The sequence below is a fragment of the Dreissena polymorpha genome, chromosome 16, assembly GCF_020536995.1.
Source record: "Dreissena polymorpha isolate Duluth1 chromosome 16, UMN_Dpol_1.0, whole genome shotgun sequence".
In the NCBI taxonomy this organism is placed as follows: domain Eukaryota; kingdom Metazoa; phylum Mollusca; class Bivalvia; order Myida; family Dreissenidae; genus Dreissena; species Dreissena polymorpha.
In genome coordinates this window covers 17,640,895-17,649,778 of record NC_068370.1, presented here as the reverse complement: position 1 = coordinate 17,649,778, position 8,884 = coordinate 17,640,895, and the positions used below count along the sequence as shown (strand labels likewise).

Below are 8,884 nucleotides of genomic sequence, written 5' to 3'. Positions count from 1 at the left end.
ACGCAGCATTCAATGTACTTCATTTATTCGTAAGCACAATGACAAGAGCTAGACAAAACTCATACTTTAATTGTGTTTCACGGTAGGAGCAGTCAATATTCATCATTTATTCACATGTAAAATGACAAGAGTTAGGGAAAAAATGCTTTATTTGTGTTTTATGTCACCAGCCTTCAATATACTTCATTTATTCACATGCAAAATGACAGGAGTTAGAAAAAGCACATGCTTTGATTGTCTTTCACCGTGGCAGCAGTAAATATACTTCATTTATTCACATGCAAAATGACAAGAGTTAGAAGAAACATATCGTTTAATTGTGTTTCACGGTGCCAGCAGTCAATGTACTTCATTTATTCACATGCAAAATGACAAGAGTTAGAAATAGCACATGCTTTAATTGTGTTTCATGGTGGCAGCAGTCAATATACTTCATTTATTCACATGCACATTAATGACAAGAACTAGAAAAAAACACATACTTTTATTGTGTTTCATAGTGGCAGCAGTCAATGTGTTTTTATATATTCACATACACAATGACAAGAGCTAGACAAAACACATTCTTAAATTGTTTTCACGGTGGCAGCAGTCAATATACTTCATTTTTTCAAATGCACAATGTCAATGACAAGAGCTAGAAAAACCACATGCTTTATTTGTGTTTTATGTCACCAGCCTTCAATATACTTCATTTATTCACATGCACAATTACAAGAGCTAGAAAAAACACATACTTTAATAGTGTTTCACGGTGCCGGCAGTCAATATACTTCAGTTATTCACATGCAAAATGACAAGAGTTAGAAAGGAACACATACTTATATAGTGTTTCAAGGTGGCAGCAGTCACTATACTTCAGTTATTCACATGCAAAATGACAAGAGTTAGAAAAAACATATCGTTTGAATGTGTTTAAGGTCACCAGCACTCAATATACTTCATGTACATGTATTTATATCCACAATGACAAGAGCTAGAAAAAACACATCCTTTAATTGTGTTTCCCGGTGGCAGCAGTCAATATACTTCATTTATTCACATGCAAAATGACAAGACCTAGAAAAAACACATGCTTTAATTGTGTTTTAGGTCACCAGCCTTCAATTTACTTCATTTATTCATATTCAAAATGACAAGTGTTAGGGGAAACATATATATATATTGTTTTTTTTTTTAAGTTACCACCACTTATTTTTTTATCAAAACATTACTACTCTTAACTAGAACTTCAGTTATAGACATAAACCTTTCATTAAGTAGATAATAGCTTGTTATATAACAAACATATGGTAAGAGTAGAAACCTAATCATTATATTTATACGATCATGTTTGTTTTTGAATCAGGCTCAAATATTGTCAACAAAAAAAGGATACAGTGGCTGAATGGGAAACCGTTCATCAGCCTTGGATTTAAAGTGTACTTTTGTCATCATGGCAAACATTATCGACCAAACCATAATTCAAGATCTCCAAAGGTATTGTACTATCGACATAAGCTGAAGCAAAGTTGTGCAAATATATTTAGATTTTCATGAAGCAACTTTTTTTATTATACCCCCGGCGAAGGCGGATGGATATTGTGTTGGAGTTGTCCGTCCGTCCTTCTGTCTATATATGTATGTGGTAAAACATAAAAAATCTTCTGTTCTTAACCACAAGGTCTAGAGCATAAATATTTGGCATACCGGTAAATCATCGTCTGGTGTTCCTCGACCAAGATTGATAAAATTATTTCCATAGCGTCAAAAAAGTCCCGACCTGTGGGCCATTGTGTTTCCCATATATGTATATTGTAAACACATTAAAAATCTCTGAAACTTAAAACATAGATATTTGTATGGAAGATAGTCAAGTTGATTTCTACCAAGATTCTTTTTAATTATTCCCATATGTATAGTGCTGAAACTTAAAAAAACATATTTTTCTCCGAAATGACAATGGCTTAACCATAGATATTTGGCATGAAGGCATGAAGCATCATCTAGTTGACCTCTACCAACAAAGGGCCCAAAGAAAAAAATCTCTTACACGTGTTCTAAAGTCCTTATAAATGCTAATAATTAAAATGCGATACATTGTTGTTGGTAAAAATCACAATAAAAGCTATTTTGTCGATAATATGTTCTATTGACTTCTGTTGATTTCATAGTAGTTCCAGCCTGTAGAAAAAACGCAGGTCAGGTAAGGGATGTATGGCCATCCTTACCTTTTTTTTTCGTGATTTAAGGAACATGGATACAGCAAAGGTGGGCGTGTTCGTGCTCAACAGACGAAAAAAATTGGGATGCCCAGCAAAAGTGCTGATCAAAGAATGAATTATGCTTCCTGCCAGTCATGTATGTATCTGTTAGGAATACAGAATTTGTTAATAGCGCATTTGTAAATTTGACATGGCCTTTTTATGCCCCCGAAGGTGGGCATATAGTGATCGCACTGTCCTTCTGAAATTCCGTCACAATTTGGGTTTAGGTTTCAAAAAATGTGGAAATTATTTGCAATATTGATCATAGCAACTTGTTGTAGGTTTGTTTTACTGTCTGTTCATTTTCAGCAAAGTGGTGCATATGGAAAAAACAACACTAATTCAATATTGAATACACATGTTTTTTATGTATGATAATTGTGGATACTTCTTCAGCTAATAGAAGCATAATTTACATATCTGTTAGTTTATGTATGTCCCTGAACCTACTACAAAGGCAAATGTTTTTTAACTGGTGTGCAAGATATTTTGGGCTGCCAACACTTATTTGTGGTACCTTGAAAATTTAATCAAAATCAACTTGTTGGATTGGAAGACTTGCTGTCAAACTAATTATTAAAACTAAATTTTCAAATTATTGAATAATCCAGTGTTTGAAAATATACAGAAAATGAGACCTCTATTCTAAGTATGCAAATCCCTATTGCAAACAATAACAATCCTTTTTATTTTATTTCCAATCTAAATTGACATCACTTAAGAAAATGGAAGACACATTGATGCAATTCAGTCTACATTGCATAGTAAATACATTTGTAAGGGAAACATAATTAACTTATACAAATATACATTCAAAGTATGTTGAACAAACCATAAAAAGGCTTAAAAGTTCTGTTTTACTCCTACATTCAAGTTAATATTGTACATGTAGAATTTTCATTATTAAAATTAATAATGTATAGAATTGTAAAAGTTCAAACAAAATTGATAGCATATATGACAGCATATATGATTTTCCCAATGTATTATTCCAAATGAAACAAAAAAGTGTAAGGAAAGTGTTTGTGTAAATATTAGCCCATACAGGATAACACTAAGGCAGCACTGGCAGCATCTCTGATTGACCTTGCTGCGACAGGAGTATATTCATGCCGCTACTTCATGTGTCTACCAGACCTGGAAAAGCACAAGTATCACGAAACAGGCATTGTAAGCATTGTGATGAAAATCTTCATAACCGGTAATATACCTTTCCATCAAGTATATTTCAAAACATCTGAAATTGGCATTAGTTCTGATTATTTATTAACTAGTCTTTTGTAATTATAAAAAAAACAACATTGCACAACTTGTGTATAAGTAAGGAATATAGCATACTACAATGTGGTTTACAGATTTGCAGTACTCATAAGAAAGCAACATATTAATTAGACCAACTTTGTATGGCCCAAATTTTTAATGAACTAGAACACCCTCAGAACCCTTGTGTTTATGTTTGATACGCTACTTAAATATAAATATTAACTTTCTTGTGTGTTAACAAATTTGTGTCAGGCTTGCAAATGGCATTCAGTAAGTTGATATATATTTTAGTTTATTGCCCTTTTAAGCTTACCTGTGCACTTAAATGTGGTGAGCTTGTGTGATTAAGACCTTTATCTGTTGTGCTTCGTGCATTGTCCTTTATCAATATATGCCTGTGAACACATTAATTAATGAAAACAACAATTGATTTCCCAGTGAAAATGTTGGTTTAATGATATATTGGTTAAGTCTGAAAATGGTTACAGTCCATTAAAAACATAGGTTCCACTCCATTGAACAGGACTGATCTGCAATAAGATACAATTTTTTAACCATTTATACTTAATACCAACTGTAAGAATGCTATGTGTCCTGAAACCACAAGGCCTAGAACATGCCTAGTTGGCATGAAACAGCGTCTGGTGGACCTTTATTATGATTGTTCAAATGTCCCTTGGATCAAATTTTGCCCCACCCTACCTGCACTATACACTTAAGGTCTAAAGTGGGCAACAAATATTTGTAATTTTGTGTTTATAAATTTATCAGTTTATATTTACTATTCAGTCTTCAGGCCTGAGCCAAAATATTGACCGGGGACTTGTTAATAAGATATCAGAATTGGTTGACGAAGGACTGTCAAACACAGACGAAATGGAGCGGCGCCTTTGAGGTCATGTTCTGAAAATAGAAAATATTACCCCAGCACCAACAAGCAAGAGGTTTTTTCCAAATCGTACCACAATTCGGAACCACATGCGAAAGGCAGAGAACATAAAACATACAAGCATAGACGATGAAACAAATCTCGAAGGCTTTGTAAGTGTAGGATTCTGTTACTGACTGTGAAATCAACATTGTCTAGTGGACCTCTACTAATGATGCTCCAAGGGTAAAAATAAGCCCCGTCCTGGGAGCAAATGTATTTTTCCAATATGTAAATTGCAAATATTTAAAAATTCTCCATAGCCCAAAGGCTTAAGCATGTATATTTGGTATAAAACACTGTCCAGTAGACATTTACAATGTTTCTTTAAATAATGCCTCAGTTTTAAAATATACCCTGCCATGAGACCAATGTGTGTTCCTTAAATGTATATAGTAAACAAAAAAAACATCTTTCTTTCTTTTCCGAAATTTGCATTGTTAGCGACCCATGTCCCCTGACCTCTTGTTAAAGTACTGAATTCTTTTCTTCTGCACCATTAAAACTACAGCGAACCAATGGTGGATGAAGATTGTGAATACCCATTGCGATGCAGTAGTTACAAATGTTCAATCACTTTGAGCGATGCATGGCTTTTGGCAAATAAATGATGAACGACACTCAGCAATGAAAACAACACTTTTGTGTGTGTTCAGTTTGAATTTCACTGAATGTTGACGTGATTAATAAGCAGATTTGCACTTCATTACAACCAGCCTAAGGTAATTGTGGCTGCTGTTATGTAAATGCAAGTCTGTTGTAATCGTCATTTTGTAATCGTACATGTATTGTGTATTTGATCTGTTGAAACAACTATATAGATGGAAACAAGGCAATGCTGGAGATGTTGTTTTCATGTTAAAAAAAGGAGAAAAGGAGGTATTTTTGATGTGTTAACAATGCAGTTTATAGTTTTGTCTTTGAATTCAATGTTACTTGTTGATTTACACACTGCTAAATTGTTGAAATAAAATGCAAGGAGGATAATCAAAGGAGGAGGATGCAAGGAGGATAATAACAGGGGGAGGATGAATGGAGGATAATCACAGGATGAGGATAATCACAGGAGGAGGATAATCACAGGAGGAGGATAATCACAGGAGGAGGATGCAAGGAGGGTTATCACAGGAGGAGGATGCAAGGAGGATAATCACAGGAGGAGGATAATCACAGAAGGAGGATGCAATAATGATAATCACAGGAGGAGGATGCAAAGAGGATAATCACAGGAGATGGATAATCACGGGAGGAGGATGCAAGGAGGATAATCATAGGATGAGGATAATCACAGGAGGAGGATGCAAGGAGGATAATCACAGGAGGATGATGCAAGGAGGATAATCACAGGAGGAGGATAATCACAAGAGGATGATGCAAGGAGGATAATCACAGGAGGATAATCACAGGAGGATGATGCAAGGAGGGTAATCACAGGAGGATGATGCAAGGAGGATAATCACAGGAGGAGGATGCAAGGAGGATAATCACAGGAGGAGGATGCAAGGAGGATAATCACATGAGGAGGATGCAAGGCGGATAATAGGATAAACCAAAAGATAGAAGAATGGAAAACATGAAACCAAGATAGAAGGATATTATGAATCACATATAGACATAAGGACACTATTACTGTATAGTCAGGATACTGGGAGTATTAGTCTCTTTTGGATTTCTTGGATAAACAAATAACATCCTCACACTATAGCAAGGAAATGGAAGGAAACTAGGAACTTCTATTGTAGATAAGTTATATGCCGACATAGAAGTCAAAGGACTACAGTGAAAACAGCAAAGACGTAGATACTTGTAAGTGTTGACTTTGAGAATGTGCCAACACTGTTTCATATTGATTGATAATGTTTCTGGAGTTTCATAATTAAACATAGTTTAAACATGAATAAAATGTTTAGGCAAGGTATACGAAGATACTTTGTTTTTATGTACCGAAGTAAGAAGATCCATTGTCCAGAAGATGTGCCAGCAGTAGTTCTCTTCACTTACTTGGTATATAAAAATAACAATAATATATAGTCTGCAGAAGCAAAGTGAAATTTCTCTTTTGTTTAAATGTGTTAATATTTCTTTATTTTTGTTTTTGGACACATTGTTTTTTATTTGTGTTAATGACCACTTCTAATATGCATGTTTATACCTTACATACATGTATCAATGAAAGGAGTATTAAATTGGTTGCAAAAAATTTACTTAAAAATTGTTCTTTTAAAAAATGAACTAAATATTTGCTTTCCTTTCCAACATGTTTCATTCCATATATATTAAGTAATTATATCGCAAAAGACATTTCGTATATGCGTAATTGTAGGAGCTGAACAGAAACTATTTCACCGAATACTAATGCATGTGTTTAGTAGATTTTGCTTGTTTATATCCTATTTACCATTCTTAGCTCACCTGAGCACAAAGTGACCGGTCTTTGTCCGTCGTGCGTCGTCAGTCGTGCGTCGTATGTAAAAAATGTTTCACTTAAATAACATCTTCCAAAGACTGGTGGATCTCTACCAAGATTTTCAAATTATGCCACTTGGGTCAAAATTTGAGCCAGACAGGATGAAAAATGTGTTTTTCTGATATGTTTATAGTAAAAACGTTAAAAAAAAATCTCCCAAACAACGAGGCCAAGAGCAATTTGGCATGAAAGATCATCTAGTGGATCTCTATCAAGATTGTTAAAATTATGCCATGGTTTCAAATTGGCAAATGTGTTTGCACTATATATCTATATGGAGAGAACTTAAAAAAAGCTATAGAGCATATATATTTGACATGAAACATCATCTGGTGGACCTCTATCAAGATTGTTTAAACTAGATTTCTGATATCAAAATGTTGCCCTAACCAGGGGCAAATGTGTCCCAACATGTTTGTAGTTGAAACTGAAACTTAAAAAATCTACTTTGAAGCGGCAAGGAATAGAGTTCCAGTCTGTAGAAAAAATGTCAGGTGAGCGATATAGGTCCCTTTTGTTTATATATAAGAGTACAATGTAATAAGAATTTGGTTTACAATGCTTACATGTTAATTAAGTTTATTCTCCAACTGGCGCATGCGTGTTTACAGGCCTTCAACAATTCCTCTTGTTAGCTCACACTATCACTCTGTGCTCCGGATTAGCATTTGTGACCGGCCTTAGTCTTTTTTTTGTCCGCACCTTTTATAAGACATCTCTTGAACCAGTAAGCGAATGTTGGTGAAACCTCATAGGAATGATCCTTGAAAGGACCTCTACAATATGGAGCTCTTAAAACATGTTATGTGGAAACGTATTTACTATCTTTAAACAACATCTCCTCATAAAGCAATATGCTTAAACTTTATAGGAATGATTCTTAGGTGTAGCCCTTAAAGTTATCATCAATCATACCGGTCCACTGAAGAAGTAGTTCACAGGATCCAAAAATACATTTTTGAAGGCAACAGTTTCCAACATCTCCTAAACCATTGAGTTATATTTGATCATTCTGCAGTAGTGCAAGAGGATGGTTCGACGGATTTGGCTAGGCAAGTCCAGGGTTATGGCCCCTAAATTGATTGAAATTGAGGCATATGTCCGTCCCGAGATGTTTCTCAGTAATTTGTGTTTAAAGTTTCATGAACTTTAAACTGAATGTAAACCATTATATGAGCCTCGCTCTGGGAAAACAGGGCTAAATGAATATGCGTAAACTATCGTCTCATATTAGCCTGTACAGTCCACACAGGCTTATCGGGGACGAGACTTTCCGTCTAGACTGGATTTTCGTTTACAGGAGACTTCCTTTAAACGAAAAAATCAAAGAAAGCGGAAAGTGTCGTCCCAGATAAGCCTGTGCAGTCCACACAGGCTTATCGGGGACGACACTTTCCGTATTGACTGGATTTTCGTTTACAGGATACTTCCTTTAAACGAAAAAAATCATAAAAGCGGAAAGAATCGTCCCTAATTAGCCTGTTCGGACTGCACTGGCTAATCCGGGTACACACTTTACGCAGATGCATTAAGCCCAGTTTCCCCAGAACGCGGCTCATATTAAAGCATTGCGCTTCCAACTTGTGTACCGATCAACTCTAAAGTTCTGGCCCCTTAATTGATTGAAGCTGATGAACTATCTTTTTATTAAGCTGTTGTATGGAATTTCATGAAATTTGAAATTAATTTGTTCTTTCGTACTTTGGTGGTTTTTAAAGAAGTTTTGCAAGGATGACTTGGACATTTCAGAGCTATAGGCATTTAATTAATAACACTTTGAGGATTTGTTTTTCAGTTTAATATGCGTATGAATAGCATAGTCCGGCGGTGTGCACGCGAGTTTTCGTCTGCTTTACAATTCTAAATAAATAACAATCGTTTGCGGAGGATGTTAATTTGTAAAATTTGCTTCATAATTATACTTTTCAGAAAATGAAATTCGGCTTAAGATACTGCTATGGGGAGTTAGGGGTGGTGCCC

At 35.1% G+C, this 8,884-nt stretch overlaps 1 long non-coding RNA gene across 1 annotated transcript; it reads left to right on the top strand.

Annotated features, from left to right (window-relative positions):
* The first annotated feature begins 2,236 nt into the window (after window positions 1-2,236).
* LOC127862308 (uncharacterized) lies at window positions 2,237-5,755 on the top strand. Its single transcript, XR_008040543.1, has 3 exons — window positions 2,237-2,340; window positions 3,285-3,416; window positions 4,299-5,755. It is a non-coding gene; the product is annotated as an uncharacterized LOC127862308 (long non-coding RNA).
* Window positions 5,756-8,884: the final 3,129 nt, after the last annotated feature.